The following is a 14,299-nucleotide window of genomic DNA, read 5'->3' as shown; positions in this document are numbered from 1 at the left end:
GGCGGGTGACCACTGGCGACTTCCCCGCCTGCAGTGGCCCCGCCGTGGTCTCCTCCTCTGTTGAGAGCTCGGCCACGGGCAGCTGTGGGAGTGGATGCTGCCACATTTGGACACTGCAGGGTCTCCTGGTGCTAAGTGCTGCTATCCCCAGAGAGGTGATCCTTTGCCGTCTCAGCGTCAGAGGTAAGATGCTCCGGGAGTCATTCCTCGGCCGCACGCGCTTGTTGACTCAGCCTCGACTTCTGAAGCATCTTGATTGGTCCCCCTTCTCCACACCTGCTAAGGGACTAGTTCGTCCACCACCCAGGCTGATGCAACGGCCCCCGACCATCCCCCAGCTGCTCACTCTGTCCCAAGCCTACAGCCCTCCTAGCACACTCTAGACATTGCTCCCGTAGAGTTATTTCCAAAATGTATATTAAACAAGGAGGGAGTGGATGAAATCACTGGGGCTGGAGAGAGAGGTCTGAGGAGGAACGAGTGACGCAGTGTGTCACCGTGGGGCCACTTAGGTCCTGATGGCAAGTGACGCACTGGATATGTCCTGGGAGGTCCTCTGCTAGCATAATGAACACCCTGAGTCCCTTCAGTAGGGCGGATGGGGGTGGACACCAGTCACGGCGGCTTCAGCAGCGAGGGAGAGGTGGGCTCAGTGATGGGGGCCTTCGACCACGGCACAGCCGCCGAGATGGCCTCCTCTGATGGACGCAGGGAGGCGTGGGTGCCTGGGTTCTAACCCGCTTACCAGGGGAGTCACTGACTGACTGAGACATTGTCTGTCCATGGAGGCCTTGTCGGACGCCGGAATCTGTTTCAGGAGGTGTAATCCCGATATAACTCCAGCGATGTCCCCTGCGGCAGAAGGAGCTCTTATATCCTTTCGGCTCCCAGACTCTGGAGGAAGGTTGGGGAGAGCTCAGACACTCACCAGGACCGAGGCTCTGACGCAGGTGAGAGGCCTGGGCCCGACGGCGGGCGCCTGGTCCTGGAGTCTGTCCGCCAGCCGGGTCCCGCCCGCTCCACCCCACCCCCACCCCCCGGGGCATAATTTCCTTTTTCTGTTGCCTGACTATGTTGCCGCTCCTTTAACATCAGGCCAAAATGTAACCCTAAGGACGAGCTGCCCGGAACACACACCCCAAAGGGTTTTACTGATGTCCTCAAACGCCTACGTTATAACCATAAAGAAAAACAAGCGAAAAATGCTAAGGTTTACACTGTCTCACCCAAAAGCTCCAGGGACACCATATGAGGAACATACAAAGCCATAAAAACAAGCCTGAATCCAGAATCTCCCTACGACCGTTTAGAATGTCATCTCACAGTGTGATGACTAGATTTTAAACAACGTCTGAGATGATTCCAAGAGCAGAGTTTCATTCTCCAAACACAGCTTCAGTGTTCTCCCTGCCTGTGCACATCCCACAAACAAACAAGAGTCTTTCCCTTGGCCTTTTAGAGCAACTCCCTTTTATCACAATCCTCAGGCTTTTGACCGCTAGAGATCCTTCCTTTCCGGATGCACCTGGGCTGTGCAGAGCCGTGGGTCCGGACACCGGGGTTGGTCTCCAGAACTCACTTATAGCCTCCGCCTCACGGAACGGCCCAGATGCGGTAACACGACAGGGGTGCCTGGCTCAGAGCCAGTGATCAATGACGGTTATTTCCCTAACGTCGAGCTGCTTTATCGTCTATTTTCTTATTTGTATCCAATTCCCTAGGAAGCTTTCAAAGCATCTGGGGCATAAAATTCTTTGCCATCAACTCAGTCATCAAGTTTTAGAGCTAAAAGTAAACTTTAATCCAAATCCCACATTTTCCAGAAAGAAACCTGAGGCCAAGCGGAGGTAAGTGAACCACATTCAGAAGGAAAGCCCAGGCCTCTGGCTCCCCTACAGGTTCTCCCCAACCCCTGGTGCCTCTCTCAGGCTGTCTCAGCGTTTTCTGAGCCTCGGAAACCTCCCTCACCAAGGTCAGTGGGCCTCAGTCACGCCCTGGTCCACGTGCAGCAGGGAAAGTTAGCCTCCACCTTCCCGGGGGCGGGGCGGGGCGGAGCGCTGTGTGACGTCACAGCAGATATCGCAGTCCTCCCTTCGCTGCAGTCAGCACTCGGCACCACCTTTGGGGGTGCACATCCTTCTCCTGAGATGAGCCCTGAGTTTGCAGACCTAGAGCGATGATCCCCTCCTAGGAGGGGACGTCGAGTACCAGGGCCCCAAGGAGACGGCCTCCAACGCATCACTGCGCCTTTGCCGGGCACCTGCACCGGTATGGATACGTCTCCGCAAAGCCAAGTTGAGTATAAAACCTCAGTCCCCCCAGAATACAGCTAAAACCAACCAATGACTTCTTGCGAGCAAATACAGACAGGTCCATACCGGGTGATGGATTCAGGGAAGTTTGGACATCATTAAAATAAATACACAGGCACAGACTTTGAATCATCCTAAATCTCCACATTAAGAAACAAAGCGACCAGATGGTAAAACCAAAGACCCACGATATTTACTATAAAAGTGAGTGACCTGCAGACCCCGAGCAGGTGGGGAGGTGGTGGCTGGACGTGAGGTCGCCCACAAGAGCAGCAGGGTTGTCCCCGAGACGGCAGTGCCCCTGGGGCGGGACTTGGAGCAGCTCCCGTTGGGCAGAGATGGATGATTCGGGCACCAGGACTACGGCTGTGGATGAAAACCCACTGATACGCTTCTATCCACAAGATCACAATGATGCTCAACAAAAAACTTCACTGGTGGCCACTGCAGGAAGCCAGGAGCCACCTCCTTGTTTGGAAGCTGACCAATAACCGGGAAAGAGTGGCGCGTTGTCCCGCCGTCCCTGGGTGACGGTGCTGCTGGAGGACCAGGCGTGGGGAAAGCAGCTCTTTCAGAGGTTCCAGCACCACATCAGCATGTTTTGCATCCTCGCTGTTGACGCCACCACCAGAGCCACCACCTCCCCCCTCGGGATTGAACCCAGTCTGGCCAAGCCTCGGGGTCCACCTGCCACTCCGCGATGCACAGAGGACAGAGGAACACGCTGGGCAGCGGCAAGGACTCGTCGTCAGCATCACGCGGACGCTGCGAAACTCCCAGGTCCTGGGCCCCGACTGCTCCACAGACAAACCATAGGGAAGAGCGGAGAGGCGCGAACCAAAGGCCAAGAAGACTTAAGAACTCAACCTGAAAGCGGGCAGGACTGAACCATAGTGTTTGAGGAGGTGCCCTCGGGCAGCAGACCACAAGGATCTGAAACCGGGCGCGTCTGACCAGGTCCACGCGGTCTCCACCCCGTTCCCCAGCAGCCAGGCCGGGTCACACACGTCCTCCTGGCCGGAACTGGCTCATGCGGCGTCCAATGCCCACGTGGGCCTTCCCACCACAAGCACGAGGCAGCAGACAGGTGCTTCCATGCTGCAGGACAGCGGCAGGAGCGGGACCCTTCCTGGGGTGGCCATGAGAACAGACACCAAACCAAAGCCATTTACACCAGGACCTGTGACCACAGAGTGAAGGGCACAGAGCGGGGGTGGTGGTGGGGTGGGCAGCCGGGTTGTCCGTCTTGGTTTGTAGGCACTTTTCCACATGTCCCGTGAGTGTGGAACCTTCCGGAAGCCTGTTCCTAGTCTGTGCTCTGAATTCCAGTGGGTGATCCATCTGTCGATCTATCGACTGCTCTGCGTGTCCCATGTCGCCCTGTGCACCTCAGCTCGGAACGACGGGCAACCTGCCGCTGGGGTGGTTTACATCTTTCTTCCTCTCGTTTGTGAATTTCTGCCTAACGGGCAAATCCACTTCACTAGTTGGTTCTCGTCTTTGGGAACACGATGTCTGTCACCTCACAGCTGCTACGTGTAGGACGGGTGGCTGGGGCTCTGCCCGGAGCACCCCTTTCACTCATGGCTCGTTCCGCACTTGCATCCCCGTTGTCCTCAGGGCCAGGAAAGTGACACCCACTCCCTACCTACCCAAATCTACCTCTGCTCACAGCTGCCTGGCTTCAGTTGTAAGGCAAAGACCACACGTATGGTACCTGACACCAAGTGCCAAAGGATGCTAATGCATTTCTTACGATGACCTCAGCGTAAAGAGGCTTGGTGTAGCACTGACGACACCAGGAGGGTTAGCTCCAAGCACATCGCTCATGATACGCACGGATGGCACACAACAAGCTTCTTTTTAAATTAACTTATGTAGCAATAGGAAGTAATACTGTTTTACTGCTAAACTAATGAGAGAACACAAGGGATGATGTCCATTTCCTACTGGAGTTTTTATTTAAGCAGCTGGAAGAATAGATTTATTAATATTTTTGTGTGTTACTAACACATGTTATTATGTAGCTCTTGGTTCCTTCTGCTTTCACAGTATGGTGGTGACCGAGAGGGGACCCTGCGCAAGGGTTCCTGCGCGTCCAGATGTCCTCCCATACCCTCTGAGATCAGGGACGTGATCGGGGAAAGTCCGCTCTCATAGCTCCACGTGCGTGTGTGTGTGCGTGGATCACGGTAACGAGGGCTGAGCGTCATTCCATTGTGTATGTAGACAGATGCCACGTCTTCTTTATCCGTGCCCCTGCTGATGGACACTCAGGCCGCTTCCATGTCTTGACTATTGTAAATGATGCCGCTATGAACATTGGGGTGCGGGTATGTTTTCAAACGAGGTTTTTGTTTTCCCCATACCCAGGAGTGGAATTGCTGGATCATACGGTATCTAATATAATATTGTTAGTCAACTATACTTCGATTTTTAGAAAGGTAAGAAGGGAAAATGATTCTCAAAAATAGATGCTGGTAGATTTTCACAGTGGCTGAGAGGGGACAAGACACCAGACAACACCGGGCTGGCCCAGGGACCGTGCTGTCCACGTGGTCAGGCCAGCCCCTAAGGCTGAGCAGGGCCTCCTAGAAGCTTCCCGACTGCAGCTGTGTGCAGGCTCCCCTGTTCTTCAAGATCCCCGGGTAAGGAACAGCCACAGATTGTTTCAGAACTGGCACAAAACCTCTTTGCTAATTCCAATTCTGCTACCAACTAGTTATGTGACCTTGAGCAAGTCGTTTATCTTTTTAAAGTCTCGTTGTCTGCCCTCGGTCAAATGCGCTGGTGTGGAGGCTAGTCCTAGAGGGGCCTTACAATTATATGATTCGTTGAGTCTGCGGATCTAAAATTTGGGTTAAATTCTTTCATAAAACAAGAAAATATTAGGAACTTTCGCTACAGTAAAGGAAAACACTTCTACAGGCATGATGAAAGAGAAGATCATTTCCCGAAACAAACTGGTATAAAGCAAGCCCACGCCACGTGTACACAGAGCACCGCGCAGAAGACTCGGCAGAAATTTCTGGAAGAATAGCAGCGTCCTTCCCTGAACACAGGTGATGAGGGACAGATCCTCTCCGTCAGTCTGATTTAAAGACGTAAAACAACCCATCAGTAGGAGAAGAAAATGTAAAATACAGAGAATCAGTTTGAAGTAAACTGATGGAAACTGAAACAACTTCTTCCTTAAATCCTTGTAATACCTTAAAAAAAATCCAAGTCTTTCTCTGCCCACAGTCTGTAAAATCCATACTTGGTATTATAACAATTTTCAATTCCTCAAAATGGCTCATATTTGAGAAACCAAATCTTGATTCTAGCAAAGCCCCTTTTAGACGTAGAACTTTACAGTAGGAAAGAGCAAAGCTTCAACTGTCCTGGAGAAGTAAAGTGACAAGAGTCACATATTCGGCCCGTGACTCGGGTCTTGTTTCCATGGAAATCTCTCTGTCACGGTATGGATGAGACACGCCAGGGCCCCTGGGATGAGCCGTGGTATACTGGTTTGGTATGATTTCAAATCCACTTGCTGATGGCAAAAATGAAACTGTTTTCAAGAGTGAAGTTGTTTTGATCCCAGAATGAAGTTGCTTCTAGAAGTGAGGTGTTTGGCCGTAAGGATGAGGTGAGCTGTGTCAGGATGCTGTCCTATCATCTTGTCACTCACCCAGCAGCCGAGGGGCCCCTGCGGGGGGCTCTTCTCCCTAAGAAGAGAGGAGGCAGCATCCTTGGGGAGGGGACACTTGGGACCATCCGAGTGTGTCCCTTCTGGGCAGGCGGCCTTTCACTGACCCAGCCCCGGAAGACCTCGGGGCACTAGCTCCCACCGAGGTGAAGGCTGGATCCAGCCACGGGGACTCTGGGTTTGCGTTGGCGGCTGGATCGGCGTGTGGTTGGTGAGGTCGCCCCTCCCAAGAGCCAGCTTCTAGAAAGGCTCACTTCAATCTGCACTTTCTTTCATCCCCCTTACCTGGAACAACGTGTGATCAATCTGTCATTTGTTTGTAGGGTGTTACTCCCTTACTGGCTTTTTAAGAGACGTTATCCTGTGTGCTATGGGCTTATGAAATTATTTTCATTCCCACGGCGAACCTGGGTTAAGCAAATTATTGGCAAAGACAATCTCAGTCTCTGAGGATCATCTGCCCAGAAACAGACCAAGCTAGAAATGTGCGTTTCATCTTTTTAGTCACTCATGTGGTGAGTATGTTTGGAGAGGCGTCTGCACCACACCCTCAGTGGAGTTTTCAGGTGAACAGAAGAGACGTCAGCCTGCCTGGACCAGCCTCAAGATCTGGCGACACAGACAAATTTAACAAAAGAATCATACGAAATACTATGAAGAACCTCGAAGAAAAATACAGATACGGTGAGACTGCATGAGAGAGTGTCCTCGTTAGACTGGACACCAGGAGAGGCCTTCCTGAGCCCGTGATGCTTACCGTGAGGGTGGGCAGGTGAGCCAGGTGGGCGGGGGGAGCATCGGGACAGAGAAGGGCGTGTGCTGAGGCTCTGAGGCAGCACAGGGCTTGTGGCGTTCAAGGCCATCGGAGGGACAATCGAGAATTCGTTCTAGAAAGTTTATGTCTGAGACCCGAATGAGCCATCCCAAAGGCTCTCACACAAGCCAGGAATCTGTTCTTCCACAGCTGATTATCAAACAAGCAGGTGCAAACTAAATGAGAAACGCAGATGGGTAACACTGACGACAGTCCCTGAGAACTAGGGCAGGACCCGGACTCTCCAGCTGAGACTGATCTTACTCATAGGCTGAATCCAAAACGCTTAAGTGTGGAATTCGATTGCTCATCGAGATGAAGTGCTGTGCTACACGCCCAGTACAAACGCAAGCTCTCTTTAGACTTTTGGAAATAAAAACGTGGGAGCCAAGAGCTACAGTGCCACAAAACAGTTCACTTGCATTCTCAGCAGATTTAATGATATGAAGTCTTTTAACAAACAAGTCAATTAAAGTTAAAAAAAACAACTTGGATTCTGCTGATTTTCTACAACATAATCCAAAATGCCCCAATCAAAAGAAATATTCTTATCATGATGGGTAAAGTATTTTTTTAAACCCTCAAACTTCTGAATTTGAAGATTCCGTGGAAATTTGACAGGGACGGGAGGGCCCGTCAGGACGATGAAGATGTAACCAAGCACAGCAACAGGGATGAGCCTCCACCGCGTGCTGGGGGCAGAGAGGGGAGAGGGGAGGGGTGAGTGGAGGGGAAGGGGGAGGGGGGAAGGGGGAGGGGGAAGGGGGAGGGGTGGGGCCGATATCCTCCCACTGAAAGCTCCTCGCGTTGACTAGGATGCCCTCAGAGCTCGGAACATGTAGAAAAGGCAGTAACTTAACCACAAATACTCAGTGTCTTCACCTACGGGTGAGGTGGTAAGACGGTCCCCAGGACCCGCTCTAACCCAAACTCTTAATCATGAGGGTTAATTGGTTTCCTTCTGCTCACCGCAATAATACTGGTACTGAAGGAAACATACGGGCATAAAATGATGGAAGAAAACGTACTTAAAACAAGGAATTTTTAAAGCGCTCGTTTTATAAGGAAGTTTACAATCAGCTACAACAATTTTCACGGCTTCCTTGTAAAAAATAAAGCCATCAATCCATTAACTGAAACTACTTTAAAAAGAGTTGCTGAAGTTAACGATGTGTCACCATAATAGGACTGATTCAGAGGACAGGCCTTGTGGACAAGGGCAGGGATTTAGAGGAATCAATACACGACAAAAACACCTTCCAAACAGTCACTGTCCTCTAGGGGGCCTGGGACTTTCACGTTCAACGAAAATGATCAATAGTAACTAAAACGTTAGCATTTTGTACGCTTTCCAAATTCATTTTGTGACCGTCACAATAAAGCTAGAATTAAGTATAAGCCCAACATCTCTTAAAACTTTTATTTATGGAGATTTTCAAATATATGCAAAAATGGATGAAGCAGGATAATGAACCCTCACCCAGCCTCTTTAACTTTTGGCCAATCTTCTTTTACACATATTCCTACTCAACCTGCCTCCCTGTTGTCTGGCATATTTTTAATTAAATGTAGACAACATATCATTTAATTTCAGTCTGTATATCTAACTGATAGGACCTTTTTAAAAAATATAACCACCAGACCATTAATCTTACCTTATAAAGTTAAAACCATCCAATACATGTGAATTTTTCCTTCGTTGTCTCCAAAATGTCTTGGCAGTGGCTCCTTCAAACCAGGTTCAAAGGAGGCCCCACCACGGTGGTCCTAGGCCTCGTAAGCCCCCTGTCCTGCAGCACCCTCACACCTTCACTCCCGCCTTCTGACGTTATTCACCCGTTAGAGGAATCAGGTCATTCGTCCTGCGAAATGTCCCCATTCTGACTTGGCTGATTGTGGATGGACACTGAGATTGACCAAAAGCAGCAGGAGCCTCAGTTACGGAGGCCGTGGGTGGCCTACGGCCTCCACCTCCAGCCCCTAATGACCGTGAGGCTTGCTTCCAGTGAAACCAGAGTGCTTAGGGGGTCCAGAGGCCCCCCCCACACCGTAAAGATCCCGTCAGCCCTAGTGGTCTAACACCTGTTGATGACCGTTACCTAGAGTCATTAGGGGTTGCAGATCGTGATTTTCTAGTTTTATCATCTCCTCTGAGTTTATTCACCAGACTCTCCTAACAAAGAAGAACTTTCCCTCATCAATGCGGAAAAGGCACCACAATGTTTAATTCTTTATCATTTTTTAGAATAAAGGACTGATGCTCTAGCCCTCTCCCAAGGTGATCCATGAGATTTTAAAACAATAATAACTATGAACTGAAGGTTTTCACTGGAGTGTGTGTTTCAGTCTGCTTCAGGCACCGCCTAAGCTCCATTATTCTATCCGACGTCTGGGGGCGCCCCGCTAAGTGGATTCTGCATCCTCTGACATGACCCCACTGTCCTGACACTTCACTTCCTGTCCAGCACAGCCCTTCTGGCACCCGAGGACCCGTGCCCACTCAAGGAGTCCCACTGCCCTGTACCTAGAGACCACAGTCTGGGTCCCCACTGCCACTTCTAGGCCTTTTCTAGAGACAAAGATAAGAAACAGGTGGGTTTTAAAGGGAAAACACAATCATGAGTTCATAGTAGAAATGCCTGTTTCAAGTTTAAAACTACTAAGGTCATACTTAACTTTATTAGTTTTATACTTGTGTTTCTTTTCTTATGCTGCAAATTTTAGGACTCACTCACACGTGCACGGATTGATTTGGGGGCTGCAAAATTAATGAAAGCGAAGTGACTTTCCTCAAGCTGAGCTACAAGTGAGGAACCTTATGTGTTCACGTGGGGAAGTGCATCTGGTGCCGCATTAATTTCCCGTCTGATAGAAATCAAGAAACAGAAGCAAACTTCATTAACTAAGAAAGCATGAATAAAGGAGGAAATTCTTTTGCATTCATTCAGCCTCTGAATCACTCTCAATGGTGGGGATATTTGAACCATCCAATAGAAAGCTTCCAAATACAATGTGTTAGGAAACTTCACTCACGTCATCCACTGCGTAGACCGCTCCTCCAGACACAGAGCTGAGGGGGTGAAACAACATTTAAAATACACATTACGATGGAATTCTTTCTGAAGTCCCTCTGCTTCTCCAGCATTGGGGTTTATTTCCTGCTCCCTCCCTTCTGTTCCCTGACATCTTCTCGCACCCAGGTATCCATTTTTCTATGCTTTCCCTACCTTCATCTCTCCTCCCTCCTTTTTACCTTCCCTTGGCATTTTTTCTCTCATACCTCTGCTTTGTTTCGTATTTTTGTATTCCCTAGTTGTGTTGTGTGATACATGCGTCTATCTTTAAATACCTCCCAAACGTACAGCCTGAGGTTAGAAGCTTGGGGGCGACTGAGACAGAAGGAAAGTTATACCGAGGTCTACGCCTTCAGGAGCTCAGGTATTTGAAGGTAATCATGAATCCGGAAAGAGGCAACATGTTTCAAAACTAAAATTAGGGACTTCCCTGGCGGTCCAGTGATGAAGATGCTGCGCTTCCACTGCAGGGCGCAAGGGTTCGATCCCTGGCTGGGGAACTAAGATCCTGCATGCCACACAGTGCGGCCAAAAAAAAAAAAAACCACTAAAATTAAATGAATGTTAATAATATAGGAGCATAAAAGATAGTTTACAGAGCCTCTTGTGAATCTTTGCAAAGTTGATCAGCCCAGGGCAGCGCCGTCTGACAGAGCTTTCTTGTGATGATGGAAACGTACCACGTGAACTGTCCAGCAGCGCACCTGAGATGTGGCCAGTGCAACTGAGAAACTACACATCTAATTTTATTTAACTTTTATTCATTTAAAGTCACAAAACTACATGTGGCAGGAAGCTACCTTATCAGGCAGCACAGAAGTAGATTAACAATGTGACAAGGCACTCTGTAAACGCCACTCCAAAAGCACTTTCGCGGAGACGTCACATTTTAGGACCACTGACCGCTGGACAGCACAGCTGTACTAGACGTGTCCTATTGTCAGGACCAGTCAACAGAGGATGCTAAGGACTAAAGTGGCAAAATAAAAGTCTTGAAGGAGGGGCTTCCCTGGTGGCGCAGTGGTTGAGAGTCCGCCTGCCGACGCAGGGGACACGGGTTCGTGCCCCGGTCCGTGAAGATCCCACATGCCGCGGAGCGGCTGGGCCCGTGAGCCATGGCCGCTGAGCCTGCGCGTCCGGAGCCTGAGCTCCGCAACGGGAGAGGCCACGACAGTGAGAGGCCCGCGTACCGCAAAAAAAAAAAAAGAACGTGCACGACTAATACAATGCCTATGATTACTTGTCATCACAGCATAAGCACAAAGCTTCTGTAAAATAAGGACACAGGCTTAACACAATCAGACATGAATTTATCATGAACTAAATCTATTCAAAGCTGATGTCCGCAATCACAGACACACGCACTGTTGCCAGCCAAGGGTTTCAGTGACGTACATGGCTGGGCTCACTTCAGACGTTCTGAGCCACGAGATCCGGGCTTTGCACTTTACAAAGCAGCACATGTGATTTTACATACTTACATAGTTGGAGTATTTAAGAATATCAAGTCTGTCACCCGTGTCCGTAGGAAGCACAGCTCATCCCATGGTGAAGAGCTCGCCTAGGACGGTTTTTCCACCTGCTGTTTACTTCCTGTGATGCCCGCCCTCCCCTCCTGGGAACAAAGCTCTAATCTACTATGCAGACCACCCCCTGGAAGCCAACTGATCACAAGCCATGGGGAGAACAATGCACGCCAGGGATATAAATGTGCACAATGGCATTCCAGGCACATAAACACTGCAGTTTCCAGAGACCTTTGGGAACAATGCAACAATGTAACAAAATAGTACCCTACACGGAAGGTACTCTTTCTTCTTCCTGAAATTACTTGAAGGGTTTTTGGCTTGAGGACAGGTCCATGGAATGAAAGAACGGAGAACGGAGATACTACTGTTTAATATCAAACACTCAACTCGTGGAACCTTAACTGAACTGAAACAGCTGTTGTCTCTTTTGTTAAGCCTTTTCTTGCTATAAAATAGAGATCACTTTAGTATGTTTGGGAAATGTTTTCATAAAACATCAAAATTAAATTGAATTAAAGTATTTTTACTATACGGAATGCAGGTAAAGTTATATTCTTTATTCAGAGATGGATTAATTTTACCCGGATGGAAGAGAATGGAGAATTAATTCTGTATAAACCCGTTCTAAATACACTAAAGCAGTTCATGCGGGGCAGGGCTGGGAACCTGGAACAAATCACCCCTAAGGGCAAATTAATCCTGTTTACAGATGGTGTTTCCATTGTTGTAATAATTATCTTTTTTTTGTCCTTCTAATCTTTACCCTGGTCACATTGTTTGTAACAAAAGGTGAAAAATGCTCTAAAGGCATCCACCTTGGAGATCTCCCAGTGGATCTGTGGCTACTTTTCCAGCTTCTTCCAGAAGCCAGGGTCTTTAAAAGGAGCTGCTTTCTTTGATGACCCGCTGTATTGATGCCACTGAATCGACACATACAAACCAGTTTTCTACCATTTGACGTAGAAATGAAAATGAGAGCAACTGCGACGTATGAAGTTCAACGACCAGGTAAATGCAGCGATTCATCTCACGGCCAAAATGCATTTTCCTTCTCCTATTTTTGCTCAGGACCCCAATCATGTTTTGAGGCTTAGCCTTCTATGTAGTTTTAGAAAGAACTCCCAAAGTGAACTCCCGCTACAATTGATTATAAAAATGGTAACAATTTTATAATGTAATCAACAAGGCCAGATCAGTCACTTGGAATGGAAAATCTATATCTAATACGTGGAGGGGCTTTACCTCCTAAAATTAAGGCTTCTTTTAATTCCATAAGAGTAGATCTCCTGGGATAAACCATAATGGAAAAGAATATTTTTAAAAGAAGAATGTATATATGTGTATAACTGAATCACTGCTGTGCAGAAATTAACACACTGTAAATCCACTAGACTTCAATAAAAATAAATAAACACAGAGTAGAAGTATTTTGACAGGCATGACTTACACAATTCACCAGAAAATAATCACTCTCCCTACTGAACAGCAACATTCATGGTGGAAATGAAGACTGACTTCCAGGGAAATTCTTCCTACCTGGGCAGTGCAGCAGAGCTGGGCCAAGGTCGAGCGCGTGCGTCTCCACCCATGAGGCTGCTCCCCGTGAAGAATGGTGCCGAGCCAGCGGACGACTTCTAGCCCAGGTCCATGTTCACAAAGATCACTCCAGGTGTTTTGTGGGGAGGACAGGAGGGAAGGGGCAGACCACTCAGACTACGGACACAGGTCCGTCCGTGGTGGCCTGGACGTCAGACTATCGCAGTGGGGACAGATCGATGGATCAAACCCTCGGGACGGGACAGGAATGAGGCTCTGGCCTGAGCCGCTGGTGGGGAGATGCCACGAGGTACTGGGGCAAAGGTAATGAGCTTGGGATTTTGCTTCATTTTGTTTGGTTCCCACTCTATTTATTTAGGTGTTTATGCTCTCACACTCCATCCTTATAAGCCAGTAAACATTACAAACAGTTCCTCCCCCAGAGCTGCAACCGCATGTTCCCATACAGTGAAAGCACCTGGCTAAACTACCAGTACCACCCACCACCGTGCCATCACCTGCATAAAACAGAGTTACCGTGCACCCAGCACTGAGATGCACAGCTCAAAAGCCACATGAAATACGGGATGTGCACTCACTTCATTAGCGGGAACCCACTTCTTATCTTCGGGCAGGGCAGAGGGCAGAGACATCTGGGGGGTGATGAGGGGGAGGGACACCATGTGACACTGTCCATGCGGGCGGGTGGGGGACACGCAAAATAATGCCAGCGGCAGGGGGAGGCCAGGACAGAGGGCCCAAGGCACACATGCTTGGGACAGTGGACATGGAATCGTGAAGGTGGAGCCAGGACCGAGCTAGGACAGGGACCAGATGCTGACCCCTGTGCCAGAAGACCCTGCCAAGGGACGGGTCTCAGCAGCTGAGCAGCTGGGGTTACGGGGTTACGGGGTGGGAGGCTGGTCCCAGCAGGAAGGGCATGCCCACCCCGGTGCTCCAGGGTCGCAAGCTGACACAGGTGTCCTGACCTTGGAGAGGCAGCAAGCCTGACTATGCAACAGGAGGCCAGCGTCTCTGCCAGGAGGAGGGGATACTTGGCAGTGGCTGGGTGAGCAGAGATCGGAGAAGAGCGGAGAAGATTTCGGAGGCTTCTCATGGCGGGCGCACATCAGGGAGAGGCAGGAATCAGGCTGGATGAGTACAAACACCGTCACTCGGGCAAAGGGTCCTGGACTTATTTTAGGCAAGTGTGAAACTGAAAACAGGAGTATTAGTCCCGGGCAGGAAGGGCTGCCCTGGGGAGGTCGGTGGGCAGGAAGGGCTGCAGTAACCGGCGACATTATCTTAGTGTCAGGACGACAGCTGTCCCCGGGCTGCACGGT

The sequence above is a fragment of the Delphinapterus leucas genome, chromosome 12 (genome assembly GCF_059928025.1).
Source record: "Delphinapterus leucas isolate spDelLeu-1000000601 "Yukka" chromosome 12, BTC_Dleu_Yukka2, whole genome shotgun sequence".
NCBI classification, from domain to species: Eukaryota; Metazoa; Chordata; class Mammalia; order Artiodactyla; family Monodontidae; genus Delphinapterus; species Delphinapterus leucas.
This window is presented reverse-complemented; position numbering follows the sequence as displayed.